The sequence below is a fragment of the Pelodiscus sinensis genome, chromosome 23, assembly GCF_052426305.1.
Source record: "Pelodiscus sinensis isolate ZL-2025 chromosome 23, ASM5242630v1, whole genome shotgun sequence".
In the NCBI taxonomy this organism is placed as follows: Eukaryota; Metazoa; Chordata; order Testudines; family Trionychidae; genus Pelodiscus; species Pelodiscus sinensis.
This window is the reverse complement of record NC_143074.1, coordinates 22,830,464-22,849,994: the sequence shown is the minus strand read 5'-3', so window position 1 is coordinate 22,849,994 and position 19,531 is coordinate 22,830,464. Positions and strand designations below refer to the sequence as shown.

The 19,531-nt window shown below is 45.0% G+C and overlaps 1 protein-coding gene across 3 annotated transcripts in view; it reads left to right on the top strand.

Annotated features, from left to right (window-relative positions):
- NACC2 (NACC family member 2) overlaps positions 1–19,531 on the top strand; it is a 153,259-nt gene that overhangs the window by 42,469 nt on the left and 91,259 nt on the right. The window contains exon 1 of one of the 3 annotated variants that reach the window (XM_075905542.2): positions 4,388–4,749. The exons of 1 other annotated variant lie outside the window; for it this stretch is intronic. The gene's annotated coding sequence lies outside the window, so the exon portion shown is untranslated. Of the gene's footprint in view, positions 1–4,387; positions 4,750–5,249; positions 5,485–19,531 lie in introns of those variants that run through there. One more of the 3 variants, XM_075905539.2, reaches the window with a different exon arrangement.

Here is a 19,531-nt window from a genome sequence, read left to right as displayed (position 1 = left end):
TGCCAATCTAGATGCGGTTTTGCACAAGATGCCATTTTCGCCATCGGGGCTTTTTTGCGCAATAGTTTTCAGCTGTCTACACTGGCCCTTTTGCGCAAAAGCGTTTCTGGAAAAGGGCTTTTGCCCAAACAGGAGCAGCATAGTATTTGCGCAAGAAGTACTGATTTCAGACAGTAGGAAGTCAGTGCTTTTGCGCAAAATCAAGCAGCCAGTGTAGACAGCTGGCAAGTTTTTCTGCAAAAGTGGCTGCTTTTGCGGAAAAACTTGCCAGTCTAGACACAGTCTTTCAGTTTAGTAACATTGGGAAGCAAATCTGAATACAGGGTATCCCTGCTAAGTTGCTCCGGTATACATCCATTCCTCGCAGAAGTTACTGACGTTGTAGGAACTGATGCATTATAAGTCCTCCCATTCCCTGCTCTTAAGTCACGCAACTCCTCCCCGCCCCCCCCCAATTTGCGCAAATGGAAGTCAGACACAAGAAAAAAATTCCCCGCTTTAAGTTGTTTCACTATAAGACCAAAGTTTTTTGAATGTATCTTGGACATATAGCGAAGACGGCCTGTATGTTAAAATGTGGAGTTAAATTCTGGTTCTGCTGAAGTCAGTGACAAACTTCCATTGACTTCAGTAGGGCCAGGATTTCCCCCACGATGTGTAACCTCTGTCTTCCTTACAAATATTTTGTGAGCAATTAACGCTGCTGTATTTCAGGCCTGGTCTATGCTACGCAGGTATGTTGACTTAGGCGCCCACTCGACATAAGTGCCTTTCTATGCAGGTTTAGTCACACCACCTCCATAGAGTCATGGCTGATGTCATGGGCAGCGGATTGCATAGACTGGGAGGGGCTGTGCCTCCCTAAACAGCCAGTCATGGCCCCATCCACAGTCTACCCTACCAGGGCTCCCCGTGCCTACCATCACTGCAGCTCTTAGTCCCCCTGTGCTGTGGCCAGAGCTGGAGAGGCTGGGGGCGGTGGGCAACTCGCCTTCCCCACATGCTGTGGGGACAGGGGCCATGTGTTGCCTGCTGTCTGCCTTCCCAGCACTGCAGGGGCTGTGGCTGTGGCCATGCACTGCCCAACTTCCCTCAAGGCGGGAGGGTAGAGGGTTGGGACAACACACCATCCACCTTCCCGGCACTCCAGGGCTGGGGCCATGGGCCACTTGTCTTTCCTGTTCTTCAGAGCTGGGGGACCGGGGCTAGGCACGGTCCACTTACCCCGTGCTCTGGAGTCGGGGTGGCTGAACCCTGCCTGCCGTCTTGGTGTTGGGCGCGGGCTGGTTCATGTGCTGCCCATGGTTGATGTGATTAGGGCGACACAGTGTCAGTGTAGACACTGCATTGCTTATGTCACTTATTACTGGCTTTCTGGAGCTGTCCCACAATGCCCCATGCTGACCGGGCAATTGAAACCAGTGCACCAGGGGAAGACACACAGCTAACACAAGGAGCTGCGTACACAAGTGATTTAATAAGTGTGATGGCTGTATGCTGATTTCACATAATTTTGTAGTGTAGACATGGCCTTACTGTGGGCTAGTCTGAAGCATTCCCATGTCCGGGGGAATTTTGCTTACGTATGTAACATTTAAAAGACACTTATGTCTAGGTAAATCTTATAGAATGATAAAATTATAGCTGACTTGTAGGATTAGCACATCCCATATCTGGTGGCAGTATTCACTATGCTAAATTCTATACTGATTTACACCTTGTCTGGCCCAATAGACAATTGACTTCCCAATGGGTTTTATTGCTATAACTCTTCAGATTTTGCTCTACTTTGTGGGGTGCATCTTCCCTTGAAATTGAAATGTCGACATTAAGAATTTGAAGACAACTTATCAATCAGGACTTCATTAGTGGCAAAACTACCATTCACCTTAATAGGAATAGGAATTCTGTGACTAAGAAAGGGTCTTTCCTCTGTACTAAGCTTGTCTCCACTGGAAGGCACTCTATGCATGTTACAGAGTATCTTACATCATGCAGATCTCCCTCTTTTTAATGGCTTCAGAGTTATTTCACAATGTGATTTAGGGTTACTTACCAAACTGTACCTCTAGATTGCGTTGCTCTTTTGGGATACTGGAAATATCCCAAAATAGCAACACCATGTCTTTAAAAGCGCCTGCTATTTCCCATTATAGCGGGCACGCTATTGTGATGTCTCTGTAACCCTCGTTCCATGAGGGTTAAGGGATTTGTCGGAATAGTGCCTTATTTTGAAATTTGGCGCTCTTTCAATTTAGATCCGGAATAAGTTATGCACCTTGCCTAGTGTAAATTGTGTAGCTTATTCCCACAGAAGGGTGCTGTCTAGATGCACCCTAATAGAGAGCAAATCTTGCAAATTGTGAGTGACCCTTACTGATGTCAGTCAACAGAACTAACAAAGGTCCTGTTCTTGCAAAACATGCAAGTGAGTAGTACCCTCTCAAGTGAGCAAAGATAAACATATTGGCTATGTCTAGACTACATCCCTTTTTCGGAAAAGGGATGTAAATTAGACGTATCGCAATTGCTAATGAAGCGGGGATTTAAATCTCCCGTGCTTCATTAGCATAAAAATGGCTGCCGCTTTTTTCCAGCACGGAGCTTTGTCGGAGAAAAGCGCCAGTCTAGACGCTGATCTTTCCAAAAATAAAGCCTTTTCAGAAAGATCCCTTATTTCATGAGGGATAAGGGATCCCTCATTTCCTTATTTCATTTTTTAATCCAGAGAATAAACACCAACTAGTAGTAAGTGCCAATCTGCAATTAAAGATAAAAATAAGACTGATACATGCTCGAAATCACATGGTTGGAATTGGCTCATTGGGTGTAAATGAATAAAGTGCATAGTGGCCAGATGTTCATTCAGACTCAATAATTACATTCAGAGATGCTGTAGATTTAATGGGGAAGCTGTGTACATAAGAGCTATGTATAAGTATAGATTATAGATTTTTTTCTATAGCATCATTACCGAGTCAAATTCTGCTGAATTCACTCACCTGAGTGATCCCATTGCCTTCAACAGCATGGGGTAATGTGAATGCACTTTATTGTTGCAATTTACCAGTTGTGCAGTAGCATCTAGGAAGTGCTGTGCTAGGCACTGTACAAACACAGAACTAAAAGACAGTGTCTTCCTCAAAGAGCTGACAACCTAAGTATAAGACAGGAGACAACCAGTAGATAGATATAGCCTGGAGAGTAGAAGGAAACATTATTTTGCTTGGATTACACTGATAGGGACCTTGGACAAGTAATTTTTTTTCAAAATATGAGGCTAAAACAAAGTTACATAGAAAATGTTCTTTTTAGGTATTGTAAACATGACAGGTTGGGGGTGGGTTAGTTTTTTAGGGGTTTTTTTTTTTTTAGATTTTGTAATTTTGTTTTAGCCGTCAGATTATAATTGAGTTTTAACAGTTCATCTTCATCTGGACAAGTTAATAAAGGGAATGTTCTTATAACGTGAAGTATTCCCATGCCTTTGGTGATTCTTTAGTTCTTCCTTGAAATTAATATTTTGAACGAAATTTCTCTTTTTTCTGAAGGAAGACAGAAATCTTGTGATGTCAGCAAGATTTCATGCTTTTAGATGAAAAGATTCAGGATTATTTTAAATAAAGAAAAAAATATTAATTAGGCCTGATATCACAAACATTTATGCACGTGATCCATAGAGGGTATGCCTACACTATGCAGTTTTTAGCAACAAGTCTGTGTCAACACAGCCCTGCTGCTAAAAGTCCCTGTGTGTAAATGCTGTTTGTTGGTATTTTTGCAGACAAAATACTTCCATCCCCAATGATAGAGTTTCTCTTTGTCACTCCTGCCAACAAAGCAGCATTTGCAGTGTAACTTGCTGCAGCAAAACTTTATTGTTTGGGAAGGGGTTAAGCACCTGTGAATAACAAGCACTTGATCAACAAAATGTAAGTGTAGACATAGCCTTCTTAAAGCATTTGCAGGACTGGAGCCCTACTGAAGTGATGTTTTAAGTACAGAATATAAAAGCAAGAACATTTCCATCGTTTGGTTCAGAATATTATTTTGGATTTTAAAAAAACAAACCCAAATCCTCAGTCAGCAAAAATCCTCACTGTTATGTGAAGTGCAAGGGGTAGAGCTAGGAGCGGTGTCATGAACTTGAAGAAAGGAAAATTCAAGCCTGCTGTAAGGGAATGCATTTCCAAACAGAATCATTAGTCCAATCTTCCAAGTGGTAGAAGCTTTATAACCTGGGGATATTTAAAACTGGACTGTAGAGAATACTTAAGCATGTGCCATGGAAACACTGAAGTACTGGCTTGGGGAATCAACTTGCTGAGCTTTCTGGTATTTTTCCATTTCTGATTTATAAGATTCTGTGAAAATGCTGTTGTTACAAACAGAATAAAAAAACGCAAGGAGTTGCCAATCTAAGTAAAAGACAAGGGAAAACAAATGGATACAGACGGGGGAAACAATGAGACAGTATTGGTGGTATACTCTCAGCACAGCAACAGCCTAACTGGCCGTGTCTAGAGGCATACTAAAAGCAGAGTTTTGAGTGGGGATTTTACTTTGGATTAGGAGGTTTCTTCGCTGATGGTTATGGGGAGTGGCTCCCCTGCCGCTTTTTGAAAACTTCGCAGGTTTCCACCCACCCCAATTGAAAGGCAGTCTCATGAAGGCATGCAATCACCAGCACGCTGTGCCCCCTCCGGGCCCACTTTAGAGAGGGGCAGGGAGTGGGAAAGCCGGCGGCAGGTCAGTGGCGAGTTCCCCGCCCGACGGGCTTGCAGAGGGGGGTGCAGCTCTGCAGCGGGTGCCCCACCCTGAGCAGCCCCCACGCGCCGAGGGAATCCCGGGAAGTCGAGGGATGCATCGCTCACCACCCCCCCCCCCCCGAAAATGAGGAGCGGTGCGTGTCAAGGCCAAACCCCGCCGGTGCCTCCATGGGGTGCACGCTCCCCCCGGGCTACCCCCCCCCGCCGGTGCCTCCATGGGGTGCACGCCCCCCCGGGCTACCCCCCCCCGCCGGTGCCTCCATGGGGTGCACGCCCCCCCGGGCTACTCCCTCGCCGGTGCCTCCATGGGGTGCACGCCCCCCCGGGCTACTCCCTCGCCGGTGCCTCCATGGGGTGCACGCCCCCCCGGCTGCCCCCCCGCCGGTGCCTCCATGGGGTGCACGCCCTCCCCGGGCTACCCCCCCCCCGCCGGTGCCTCCATGGGGTGCACGCGTGACGGGGCGGGGAGCGCCTGCCCATGGCGTGACACCGCAGCTGGGGCGGGCGATGCCGGGCCGAGGGTAGCGAGCCCCGGTCGGGGGGAGGCAGCGCCCCGCAGGGAGCCGGGGGCGCGGCAGGGCCCGGGGGGGGGGATCGGCCCGTGGCGCTCGGCGCTGCTGGGCGAGGTCAGGGAGAGTCCATGTGAGGAGCCGCTGGAATCACTTCCTGCCGCCGCGCCGGCCCGCGCCGCTAGGCCCCGGGGAGCCGCCCGCAGGTAACCGCCCGCCGCGCGCCCGCCGGGCTCCCCTCAGCCTCCCCGCCCGCTGCCCCCGCCCCATTGGAACCCCCGGCCCGCCGGGTCACCCCCCCGTTCCCTTCGCCCCAGCCTCCCCCGAGCAACTCCCTCCCCCGCCAGCCCCCCCAGTCATTCCCCCTCAGCCCCCCCTCACCTCTAGCGCCCCCCCCCCCCGGCAGCCCCCCCAGTCATTCCCCCTCAGCCCCCCCCACCTCTAGCGCCCCCCCCCCGGCAGCCCCCCCAGTCATTCCCCCTCAGCCCCCCCCACCTCTAGCGCCCCCCCCCCGGCAGCCCCCCCCAGTCATTCCCCCTCAGCCCCCCCTCACCTCTAGCGCCCCCCCGGCAGCCCCCCCCAGTCATTCCCCCTCAGCCCCCCCCACCTCTAGCGCCCCCCCCGCCAGCCCCCCAGTCATTCCCCCTCAGCCCCCCCCACCTCTAGCGCCCCCCCCGCCAGCCCCCCCAGTCATTCCCCCTCAGCCCCCCCTCACCTCTAGCGCCCCCCCCCCCCCCCCGGCAGCCCTCCCCAGTCATTCCCCCTCAGCCCCCCCTCACCTCTAGCGCCCCCCCCGGCAGCCCCCCCCAGTCATTCCCCCTCAGCCCCCCCTCACCTCTAGCACCCCCCCCTCCCGGCAGTGACCCCCACCTGACAGCGTCCCGGCATCATTCCCCCTCCCCCCCGCTTCTCCCCAAGCTAGCGCCCCAGTCTCCCCTCTCCCTGTTGATATCCCCAGTCATTCTTCCCAGGGGCTCACCCCAGTCTCCCCTCTCGCTCTCTTCACCCCAATCTTCCCCGCCCACTTCTCGACAGGCCACTGCCCCCCTCACCCCACCTCCTCCATGCCCCCAGAGTCGCCCTCACCTGGGACTCACTACCTGAGCCCTAGAGTCACTCCCTCACCCCACTGAACTTTGATTTTGTACCTCCCAAATCAGCCCCCCTTCTTCCCAACCTAGCTCTCCACTCACCCTGCTTATCTCACTCCATCCTATTCTCCCACCGATTCATCCTTCCCCAGGGCTCGCCCCATTCGAGAGTCACCCCACCTACGGCTAGGACCACCCCCCCGGGACTCTCACCCCACCCTACCTACCCCACTAGTGTTCACCTCACTTTCACCCAACCCAGAATCCACACCTACCCCTAACCCTAGCCTACCTCCCCTGGGGCTTGCATCCCGTCCTGCACCCCCTCGTGAGACTGCCTTTCATCTTCTCTCCTGAAGAATTACTCGCTTTCTTTTCAAGGGAGACTTGTTCCTTAGCCCATTAGTTGCAGGGGCTTCCCCCACACTCTACACCTGCCACCAGAGAGTCATCCCCATCCCAAAGGAGGGAGTCACCTTCCTAGTGCTGCTCAATAGACAGTCATCCCTCCCCTGCTCACCCTGTTCAGCAGTCTTGCCTCCTCCCAGCCTCAGAAGGGCAGCCACCTCACACCTATTCCCTGGTGTTTCTCTCTCTAGGGGGTACTAGCCCCCCCAGCCTGATGCTTTCTTCCTATTTTACTCCCTAGAGGAGATTCATCCAGCTCCCACAGAGGCTCAGTCCCCATCTACCCTTCTCCCAATCCACAGCAGGCTCACAGACTTATCACAACCTTCCTCATACTCCTGCTTGTCCCTCAGCATAGGGATACAATCCTCTCACCATTCCAGGGGATTTCTCCCCACCTCTCCTTCCCATCTGAATCACCTATTCTCGCCAAGGGAATAGAACTTAGTCCTGAATCCCTATCCTCCCTGGGGAATTACTCCTGCCCTAGAAACAGCACGGAGACTATTCCTTTTCCCTCTGCCCCTTTGGTAGTGGGTTTTTTCCCTCTTCACACCACGTTCCTCTTCTCTAGGGATATGTCTTCCTTCCTTCCACCCTACCCTAAGAAGAACTCCTGCATTTGATAAAATAATTGTCCTGTTGTACATACCAATGCATTGTTCTGTGCAGTGCTCTGTACTCTGCTAATGCTTAACCAATAGTTATGAGCGGTATTTTAATCTATTCTCTAATATGGGGAAAACACATCCTGGACTTTTTCTCCTCTTTTCCCTAACAGCATTCCTTTGAGATTTTGCTACAGTTACTTTATTGATTCATTTCTTCTGCCCTATTTTGCTAATTCAGTGAGCATTCAGAAAACAGATTTTAATATAATACTGTACACACATTAGATTTTAACCGTGATATTCACAAAAACCATGAAAGCTTATGCTCAAATAAATCTATTACTCTTTAAAGTGCCACAGAACTGCTCATTGTTTTTGCAGATACAGACTAGCGCCGTTACTCCTCTGATACTTATCAAATAACAGGATGACCTGTGCTGTCTTTTTCTTAATTTCAAATTGTAGTTATTTGGGGATCTAGATAAGGAAGTGTTTTGTGTAACAAGGAGTAAAGCATCCATTAGTGTGAGAGGGCAGTATTTAATTTTTTCTTTTCTTTTTGTTGGCTGGGGTGAGGGGAGACGTTACTAGGAGAGGAGGGATGCTTTGGGTAGTATTGGAGTTTTAAGTCTCTCTTTAAGGAAAGATGCTGACTATTCTGGTAGAATTTGATTAGATCCTATGGTTTTTCCAAGTCCTCTTCACCCCACAAAATGGATTTGAGAAATAGGTTATAATTAGAAACACATTAATGAAGTGGCTGCATTGCCTAGTTGATTTTAATTTCTAAGTGTTTGTATAGATGTTTGCACTCTGTCGTGGTACTGAAGGATTGTATGTCTTGAAGGGAAGGGATTTTTTTAAAAAAAACAAGCACCCAAATGCATAATTTATGAATAATGGTATAACATCTTTGCAAAGGATGCTATAATTCAAAGCTGTGCGGTTTTGGGGGGTGAGAGGAACAAGCATGCATTATAATATAGCATAAAATCATACAGGAAGATTAGTTGGTCAGCAGGCTATTAAGCAGCTTGTTGATGTATAAGTGTAGGGAAAAAATAGGGGTACTTTTTGGGGATGCTTTTTTTATAAGTATCTTCTCAATACTGATCTGTTATGGTACATGCTGCAGTAGGCAGCATGTTGTAGTTAAAGTACATTTGCTCTTTTCAAGGACTTCTCCAAACATTGCCACCACCGCTATAGGGAAATAAAATGACAGTACATTCTGTACTTTAGTGTGTGAGACTCACCCATATGTATAAACAGCAAAGTACAGGAGCACTTAAAACGAAGTCTCCATTACATGCTGCTTCATTAATCTGAATATTTACTCGTGTGTTTCCTCCTTTCAAAAGGCATTTGTGAGATTGTGGGTAGCTTGATGCACTTCATGCTTGCCAAGTGTTTGTGTTGTGTCCAGAGTAATTGATAATCTGGCATGCTGTTTTACCTTTTCAAACTAAAATATTAAACAGTAGTAGAAGTTGAAATCGGTAAACAAAACTGAATTATGGCTGTCCTCTCAGTTGCATATTGACTTCCAGAAGTTAATATTGCAGTGCAGGAAGAGTGGGTTTCTGGAATCATATATCTTATGTGATTCTTGAAACAATCTAGCCGTTCTTCAGACCGTGTGTTAGGATTCTGACACTGAGATGCTGAGCATCCTCCAGACCTACTGAAATTCAGTAAGAGTCAACAATGCTCAGCACTATCCAGAAGCAGTATTAAAATGCACATATGTAAGTATAGTTAAAACAAAATAAAAATAGAAGCCCATTTGACTGCTGAATATCTACTTTTACATAGCTTTAAAAAGATGAAGGTTAAATCTTTTTGCCTTTTACTTGAATATGTGTTGTTAGCCAGGCCTAGGCCTAGGCCTGCGAGCATATATCCTCAAGCCACAAATATTAGACGTAATAATAGCTCAACCTCTAGTGAGATGCAAATAGAAGATCATTAGAAATCTTGCCCTTACTTTTCCTGGGTAAAAAATGTTATTCATTGGTCTGCTGAAGATTTCATGAAGTTGTGTAAAAACAACAAATATTCTCACAGTCAACGTTTCATGCAAGGTTCTATAAAAGAGAGGCGGTAGAATCTGAATGCCCAAGGGAAAGAATGCATTTATGGGAGTTTAAATTTTCCTTGATGAACACTTTAGCAACTTTTTTAAGTAAGGCATTTTCTTCCTTGAAATGTGATTTTTTTTCTTTAGTTCAAAAATAGATAAAAAGATATCAAACCGTATTAGAGAGATTCAAGTTAAATACATATTTCAGGTGAACATAATTTTACAAAACAAATGTAATTATCCTAGTTAATAAAACATTGTGGATTCTAAAATCTCCCTTAATTTTGTATCATGTAATGTTTATGCTTCAAACTTCTCTTAAATTAGACTGTTGCAATAAACAAAACAACCGACCAGTCTATAAAAACAAGTAGTCCTGTGGCACTTTAGAGATTAACAAAAATATATATAGTATCACGAGCTTTCATGGGCAAAACCTACTTCTTCAGATGCCCACAAAAGCTCATGATAGTATACATCACAATACTGTACATATTTTTGTTAGTCTCTAAGGTGCCACATGGCTGCTTGTTGTTTTTAAAGTTATAGACCATGGCTACTCCGCTGAGATTTTTTGACCAGTCGATACCTTCTGACCAGTGTTACCTTCTGATTCACTTGCACTTGCACAATACCACAGCGTTTGCTTTGTAAATACTATAGAGAAACACTAAAAACTATACCAAAATATTTCTATTAGAATTTAAAGAAGAAAAATGACAGACATACAGGCATTTCTACTAATCATACTTTTTGAGAAACGTACTTGCTATAAGTCTTAAATTTGGGGCATAAATTCACTTGATGACAGGCAGCTGTTTAATGGATCTTTCTGTAGTGTAAGATCTTGCTGTGCATAAGGGTTGGGTGAAAACTTCCAGTACTAGAGTCCAATTAAAGTTAGCTTTAATAATGTGGTTCATAGTATTTAAGCTAAATTCTTCCAGCTTTCCCAAATTTGATCTTGGAAGAAACTTTTCTGTGATTGTGTGGCTTACTATTGGTTACACTCTCTCTTTTTAAAGGTATGAACAGTAGTTTTCAAACTTTTTTCCTCACAACCTAGTTGAAGAAAATTGTTGATATCCTGACCCATCATAATTATATCTTTTGACTAGAATGAGGGCTATGGGATAGGGCCAGGATTGGGGGGGGGGGGGAGGATGGGGGAGAAGGCTCCATCTGGGTGTGCAAGCTCTGGTGTGGGGTAGGATGAGGGTTTTGGAATATAATAGGGGGGTTCCAGGCTGAGGGGCAGGGCAGAGAGGTTCAGGGTGTGCAAAGAAGCTCTGGGCTGGGTTTCAGGGTGGGTGCAGCCTCCACCTGAGGTGCAGGGCCTGGGGTTGAACTGGGATGAGGTGTTTGGAAAGTAGAAGAGGACTCTGGATTTGGGGAGGCTCTTGGCTGAGGCAGGGGAGGTTGGTGCTCAGGATTTGGGCATGAGATTTCCTCTGCCAGCTTCCAGTTAGCAGTGCAGCAGGTGTGCCAAGGCAGGCTTCCTGCCTGTCCTGGCACGGTGGGCTGCACTGTGTCCTGGAAGTGTCCAGCAGCAGGTCTGGTTCATAGGCAGAAGTGTACAAGTGGCTGGTCTATACCCAGGGTGGAGGCACTGCAGGGAGCCCCATCCAGCCCCACCTAGGAGCTGGACCAGCTTCTGACTGCTTTTGGGACACAGCAGTGTCTTCAGTGCCTGGACAGGGAGAGAGCCTACTGTAGCACCACTGCTGGTCACCTTGTCCCCCTACAGCAAGGCAGCCCAGTGCCTGACCCTTAGTTTGAAAATCACTGGTACGAAGGTGTGTGTGTGCCTGCGAGTGAGTGAGTGAAGTACTCCTGCAAGTGATGGTGAAAACCTTACAATTATGTATTTTTTCAGGCTGTGACAATGCCTTTCTGCAAAATGAAAGCGACTTCACTCCACAGTTTAATAATAAATCTGATCTTCCTGGATTTTCATTACCCTGGGAATCTTTTTGGCCTCAGACAGATTTCAGTTTATATAAAATGGTACCGTTAGCACCAACTTTGTGTCAATCTCTAATTCTATAAACTCTGTCAATCCGAAGATGTGATGAGCACGTTCTTAATTGCATTAATTGGCCTTTTAGTGTGGACTCTACTCATGGATGTTTGAACTGATTTGGAGAAGATAACATTCTTTCCCTCCAAATCTTTGTCCTTTTCTAGGCCTGGACTCAAAACAAACCTCTCTGTAAAGTTCAGATAAATCTTCTTAGCATCACGTTTCAGTTTGGGTCAGGCAGTGAATTGCTGAGAGACAAGATGCTGTTTTGTGGTATTTGTAGTTGTTTTTTGGAGTAGAAAGTGCCAGAAATATCACAAGAGAGCCTGTTTGACTTAGCGTTTGCAGCCCTGAAGAAATCTGGGTTAGCTTCAGAGAAACTTCCATGCTTGTGTGCGCTTATCCAAATCAGACTGCAAACCTTCACTTTGTGGAATGGAAATATTTATTTTAGACCATCTTATAAAGTATGATTTCCCTGTGAGGTCTCCTGGAGGGTTTCTGCTCTTCTGTGTGTATCTGCAGATATGTACTTTATTTGAAAGCTGACTTTAATGGCACAATAGTACTTAAATTGGTACATGACTTTGACACAATAGGCTAGTGTGTTGCTAAGTATTGTATAGAGCCATCAAATTGCAGATAAACAAAGCAATCTTACAAAATGATGATGTGACTTTACCATAGGTTATCTCTCTACTGTGCTTGTGTTTAAAAATACCCAGGCCTGACACAAGGAGATTAGAATGGATTTTCAGTCGTAACTTTTGCATTTTCCCAGATTTTGAGTTTAAGCTGAGGCATCCTGGTAGCAGTAGCTTTCTCTGGGGTGAAACTAGAGACGTCAGAGGTAGGAAGGAATAATTACTTCAGAGAGCTCTAGAGGTGATAGGAGACACAACAGCAAAACCACTTAAAGGGACAGTTAAACTGTTTTATAGGTTTGAGCAAACTCAGACTGAGGTAGATGAAAATAGAAAGCTAAAGGCATGTCATTTCTTCTGCCCAAATCCTGATATCTTTATTTATTGTTTCTTTTGATTATTTAAGCTCTCCCAAACACCCGATGGCTGTGCATTGCTGTTGTTCAGTCCCTGGAGTCTAGGATGCCAGCTGAGCTGCTCCTGTGAATTGCAGCCTTTTCATCGGGCAGAGGCCATCTCTTCTGTGTTGCTTACAGTGGTTGTATGAAGTCTTAGTGGTTGAGTTAACCTTTGCCCTTTATCAGAGCTTCACTAACTAGGTTTGATGGCAACACCTACAGTTTTTTTTTCTCTCTCACAAGCACATTGAGAAATAGGTTAACCATGCTAAAGTGGGTGAGGCTGTTCGTTTTCTTTCTACCTGACTTTATTTGCAAAGTGACAGGAATTTTGACAACCTTGTGTCTTTTTTAGCAGATCAAGTGTCATGCCACGTTTGCCTGTGGATGAGATCATTTGCAAAATATGTTTTCCGAGCTTGCTTCAGGCATAATTCATTGTCAACTGTAATTGCTCATTTGCTAAGAACTGTGATTTGTTAGCAAGTTTTAAGTTCAACTTGTTTTTTATTTTTTTAAAAATTAAGGAAATGTTTGAACACAGAGGCAGAGATTTTAAAAATGTTAAATTGTGCACTCTGTTTATCCACACCTGCTGTTCTTAACTTGTTAAATGCCTCGGGAGGCTGTGGAATCTCCATTATTGGAGATTTTTAAGAGCAGATTAGAGAAATCAAGGGCGGGTAATAAGCTGGAAGCAACTCATCAGGGTTAGCCCTTGGTGGGCCGCTGGCACTTGATTTGTCTGTGCCTCCACAGGTATAGATGCTTGAAGCTCCTGTTGGCTGCGGATTGCTGTTCCTAGCCAGTGGGAGTTGCAGGAAGTGTATGCCAGTCTGCTTCACTTCCTGCAGTTCCCATTGGCGGGAACAGCAATCCGTGGCCAACAAGAGCTTCAAGCACCTGTACTAGTGGTCACCAACCAGTAGATTGGGATCTACAGGTAGATCTTGGAGCCTCTGACAGGTGATCCTGACTGGTTTGGCCACGTGGCTATCAAATGCTGGCACTTCAGCTGCTCCTGCAACTGCTGTGTATCTCTGGCCCCTTCCTTGGAGCTGTTTCCCCAAGAGCCTCCTGCTTGCTCTGCAGCGCAGGGGAGGGAGAGGAGAGTGCTAATGTTACGGTGCCCTCTCCTTCTATCTCCACAGAGCACAACAGGACTAGGGAGAGCAAGTTTGCCTGCACTAGGGCAAGGCTGAGCTTTCCTTAACCCCACTGCACCATCACCCAGGAGCCACCTGAGGTCAGCAGTGCCCAACTGGAGTCCATATCCTGAACCCGTACCCAAGTCATGAACTGCCTCCTATACCTCAAGCCCCTGCCCTAGCCCTGAGCCCCCCTGCATCCAAATGCTGCCCCAGAGCTTGCACCTAGAACCCCCTCCATCACCCAACTGCCTGCCCCAAGCGCAGCTCAGAACCCCTCATACTCTAAGTCCCTTAACCCAAGATTAGAACCTGCACCCCAACCCTCTGCCTGAGCCTGGTGAAAGTGAGTAAGGATGGGGGAGGAAGGGAGGATGGAGTGAGCAGGGGCAGGGCCTCAGATGGAGGCAGGGCAAGGAGCACAAAGGAGGTGGGGCAAGAGTATTTGGGTTTGAGGTAGATTTTGGATTGCACTTAAATTAAAAAAGTAATCTCGTGCTTAAAAAGTTTGGGGACCACTGATCTATACCTGTGGAGGTGCAGGTAAATAAAGCACTGGCAGCCTGCCAGAAGCTAAGCTCACTGTTAGCCGAGCTGGTTATTGCCCACTGCTGGTCTAGATGGTGTTGGTCCTGCCAGGAGGGCAGGGGACTTGACTTGGCTTGAGCTCTCAAGGTTCCTTTCAGTTCTAATATTCTATGATTCCATCTTACAGAGGGGTAAAGAATCACGCTAAGAGTTCAGGTGTGGGGTATTGCACTCATTTTGTCATGTGACTTCTCTTAAATGGGGACAGAGGTAATCTAGTTGCCTGCTACTCATCTGCCAGGTCATGTGACATAGATCCGTGCACAAAGGGAATTTTCTGGGCGTGGATCTTTCCTTTCCTTTTTGAGGGTGACGCTGGCCATGTGTACACAGACTGCGCTGCAGTGCAAAGCAGCAGCATATTTGCTGAAGGCACTCTGGGTTGATGGAAGAGAATTCTTCCATCAGCACAATAAAACCACCTCCACATGCAGAAGTAGTTGGGTCAGTGGGAGAAGCTCTCGCACCAACAAAGTGTTGTTCCCACCAGCACTTATGTCGTGGAACTAATGTTGCTCGGCAGGCACAGGGGGTTAGTCACATCCCTGAGCAACGTATTTTATGCCGACATAAAATGTAGCCGTTGCCTCAGCCACCTCTGCAGTATTATGCTCTTTCTTGCCGACTATTCAAGATAGGGTGGAGGTTTCATTCCAGCATACAGAGTCTGCGTGAAAGGAAGTTTGGAAACTTGGAAGGCTTACTGTGAGGAGTGGAGCAAAGGGTGTGTGGGAAGTAGGGATGTGAACCACTAGGCAACTATCCGATAAGCAAAGTCATCTGGTTGTGCTCCCCCCCCCCCCCCCGGTGCCTCTATAAGAAAGAGGCAGCAAGGGGGGGAATGAAGAGGAGGTGCTTCAAAGGGCAGACCCTGACCTCCATGTACTGCTGCCACTTTGAAACACTGCATGCAGCCCTGGGCCAGCAGCTGCCCCTGGGCTCCATGCGGCATTGCTGCTTTGAAACTCTGTGGGAAGCAGAGGGCCAGGGGAGGACTGCTAGAGACCCCCACTGGCCCCATGCTCCCACAGCGCTTTCACCCTGGGGCTGTTGCTACATTTCAAAGGCCGGAGGTGCCCTTATCGACTAATCGAATAGTCAATGCAAATTGTATCAACTATTTGCTTAGCCAGTTAAGCTAAATTTAACATCCCTAGTGGGAAGTGAGGGAATGTGCACATTTTCACCACCAACCCTTCACAGACTTTTAAGTCCAGAAGCAGTCGTCATGATCATCTGTGTAACCTGCACACTGGAGGACACAGAACCTCACCTTTTCAGTCCTATGGATCCTGAGCCCTCCAGTGCCATGGGAATTAGGAAAGAGAATACAGCCTGGAACTGTTATCTTTTCCATGAAGCTTACTCTGTTGTGTGTTCTAGGGACAGCACAGGTCAGAGAGGAGGCACTGGCAGGGCATCTGCAAAAGAATGACAGTGTTTTGTGTAGGATACGGTACAGGACATCTGTGCCAAAGGCCCTGGCTTCCTATATATTTCTGGAGATCGGCAGGAGAAATTCCCAGAGTACCGTACTGCTGCCTCAGATGGTTTTCACTATAGAAGGATATAATTTGAGTCAATGATGGGTTGTCAGCAACTCTGATTCCTGGGAGGAAACAGGTTTTTTGGTACACTTACTGAGACCTAAAATACCTTCCAACCTTATGGGAGTACTGTGTAGGTAATAGTACTTGGTACATATTTTGTGCTTTCCATGTTCAGCATACTGTCCAAAGAAATAATCATTTCCTTAACACTCTAAATAGTCTGGGATGTTTACCTTTTAGAAACTTGCATGCAAAATACATTTTTGTTTCCTTTCTTAACTAGACAAAAATGTTTCTGTTCATTTTCCCCCCCTAGTTGAGTGGGGGTCACTGCTATCAGGCCAGCAATCGCAGTTCACCTTATAATAACAAATTAATATGTGGGCTCAGTAAATTAACACTTTTTAGGAGCAAGAGAGGCTGATTTTAAACATCCAAGAGATCATTACAAAATCTACATTTAAACAAAAGTAATTTGACACTTTTATATAAGACTTCAGAGTACTTTTAATACATTTCTCTTCATGTATCTTTTCAAAATCTTTTCAACTTTAAAAACGTTAACTGGAAAAGGGGGAGCACATGGTAACCCAGGGAGTCTGCTGACTGCTAGTTTAGTGGCACAGTTCCCAAATACTACCAGTTTGCTTTGGAAGTAAGCGCCAGGAGTTAAGGGCAGCAGAATGTAGGGGGAAGGCATGACTCCATCAAAGTGACCATATATAGTCATTGGGATGAGATTAAATACTTTACCTCGCAATTACATCCCAATGCCAATAAAGCCAATATGGGGACCTATTAATCATTTGTAAAAACAGCAAAAAATTCACCTCACTTTGTAGCAACTAATTTGTAGCAATCAGGACTCTTTGAGGATTCTATTGATTTAGGGAGAGGAGCCAGATGTTTTTCATCTTTGTGAGTCTGGAGGCAAAAATGCAGCAGCAAACTGAAGAACAGCATGTACAAAGAATTGTAAGTTAAATATGAGCATGTCTGTGCTCTCTCAAGCTAGTGGTTTGAGCACTTGTATGGAAAGGGATCATGTAGTCCAGTACCAGCAATGATTTCTTTCCATCAGTGTTTTAATCCTACAGTATTCATTAGGGAGACATGTGGCAGCCTAAAGCTACATACTTTGTGTGTGGATACGTGTTTTGCATGCCAGTTCCTTGTATCATGGGATGCTCTTTTGTGAATCATTAGAAACACAGGAGTTGGGTGTGAAACTATAGCCCCTGTAGAGGAGTCCAAAAGAGCATGTTGTAGAGTCAATGTAACAATGTCAAAGTTAAAGTAGGGATAGCGTTTCTCTTGTAAGTTCCTGTCCCTACAAGCCCCATATTCAAACTATGATATGACAGATATTATGCCACACAGGTGCATGAATAAATTATTGGAATTACAAAAATATATGTTTGAAAGATAAAAGCTGCGTACTTGAAAGACTCGGTGGGTTGTGTTGGTTTGATAATGCTTAAAATCACTTGTTTTTAAAAAGCTAGACATAACTAGGTTTGGCAAGCACTTAGATTAAAAATACCACCAAGGGAAAAAGGTCTATTGAGTGTTGGGTGCCAGACTGCTGTTTACAAGACTCAGTCATTTTAAGGCGAGATCAAGCAGATTCTCCTTTCTGTTGGGTGCAGAGGTTTATGGTTCAGTTCTTTGCTGGTATGGAATCCTCACAAATAAGGATAATCCTTCATTAGGTATTTGCTCACTTGGAAACCTTTCTGTATTTTTCACTGAGCACATCAAGCTTTGCAACCTATATTTATTTCTGGGTAATGAACTTATGCATACCTGTTTTTATTATAGTTGCTATTGTGATGGCACTTTTATTGAAAACCTGTATTGTTACAGCTTACAGAAAATTATAGTTTTTGTGTTGACATTTCTCATGCTGATTCTCATTCTAGATTACTTTTGTTTTGGAGACTGGATATTCAGGTAAAGATGCATCTCTGAAAATTTTGCAACATTTAGACTGCTCCAGTGGAGTTCCACTTGCACTGTCAAATGTTAGTATAAATCCCTGTTCCTGTTCTACATTACTGTATTCTCTAACCTTGCTTGTACAATGGAGAAGAGACCTAAGCATGTGTGACTTTTATCTTTACATGCTTACTGTGCATTATTTTCCCTCACTCACTCCCTCTTCGTGCAACATTAAAACTGAGGTTTTAATTGCTCAAAATTAGGAAATAGAGTGAAGATTCCACAACTCAACCCTATCTGTTTTTCACATACATGCATTCCAGTAAGGTCATTCTTTATAGGGTCATACAACAGGGAGAAATTCTCAGTTTACCAAAAAGCATAATGTAATAGACAGTAATAATAATAATAGAACCTTTATACTAAGATGCTGCTATGTAAATGTCTTTAAATAAATTAAACTGTGCATTACAATGTTTTAACTGTCCTTTTTTAACTTTAGGTGTCCATTTTGTAAATACTATGCTTTCTGTGGTCTTATACTGAAAGATCTTATTGAAATGTGTCTATGAAAGAGATTTAAAGTTGCAACTTTAACTTTGTTTTCATAGGGGATTCAAAAAATTCAATTTCTACTCTAATGCAACATTAACATAGTGTTCAGCATCTAATTCATTTTCCATTACAGCACTAAGTTCCTTCTGTTAAATTTTGCATGTTGATTTTTTTGTTGTAGTCAGCAGTTTTCTTTTATTCTGTTTTTCTTTTCTTTTTTCATCTAAAACCATTAGTGTAAAAGAAGATTAAAAAGATATACATTACAATTAAAATGTTAATGAAATCTGGATTGTACTACTTTTGAAACCATGTAGACATTAATCTTTGTTGGTCTTGTGTATGTTAACTTTGGTGATTTTTATTCTATACTGACCCCTGCTGAGAGAATTGTTCTATAATTGGATTTTTTTTAAAAAGAGCAAAGCTTTTAAGAAAGTAGAAGTTGAGTGTATTCCTTTGGCTTTCCATATTGCTATCCACAGAAGGTAAACAAAGAGAAAATCACTTCATAGCCAGTTATTTAAAAAAAAAAAATTGGTGGGGTTTCTTCTGTATCTATCGTGTAACTCTTCCTCGTTTCAGTGTTTTTCATTCTCTCCTTATGAATACAGACTCTACCCACTACTTCACCAAATTTGCTTTTGATTAATGGGGCTATTGTGATTTCTTCCCTAGCTGCTGATTAAGAGATAAATTTTGTTTTAATTCAGATTAACACCCTTCCCCCCCCCCCCCCAAATAACCATGTTTTGAAATGTAGCAGAGGGAAGGAAAACCCTCCTTGAAATTGTATCACTTGAGATTATAGGTTCAATTTTGTGTACTACTTGAGCCTGATAGGCACTGCTCACCTACAACTCCTGTTAAGATCAATGAGAAGTGCAGGTTCCAGGTGCTTATTGGTCAAAGGTCAAGTGTCCAACTAGTAAGTATACAGCTCTTGTAGGGCCTGGTGTTCGGTGTTTAGAGCAGAGGACTGGAATTAATAATCCCAGGGTTCTCTTCTTGTGTCTGTTGCTGGCTCTCTGATAGGACACAGATCATTACTCTGTTGTTCAGTTCACCCAAGTTTAAAATGAGAAGAGTAATCTGAGGTTCTATGCAGAATGTTTGTAAAGTCTTTTAAGGTCCATGGGGGATGGTTATAATAGAATGGCAAAGAGTTATTTCCAGTAATTACCTCATCTTTTCCTCGTCTCGTTCTTGAGGA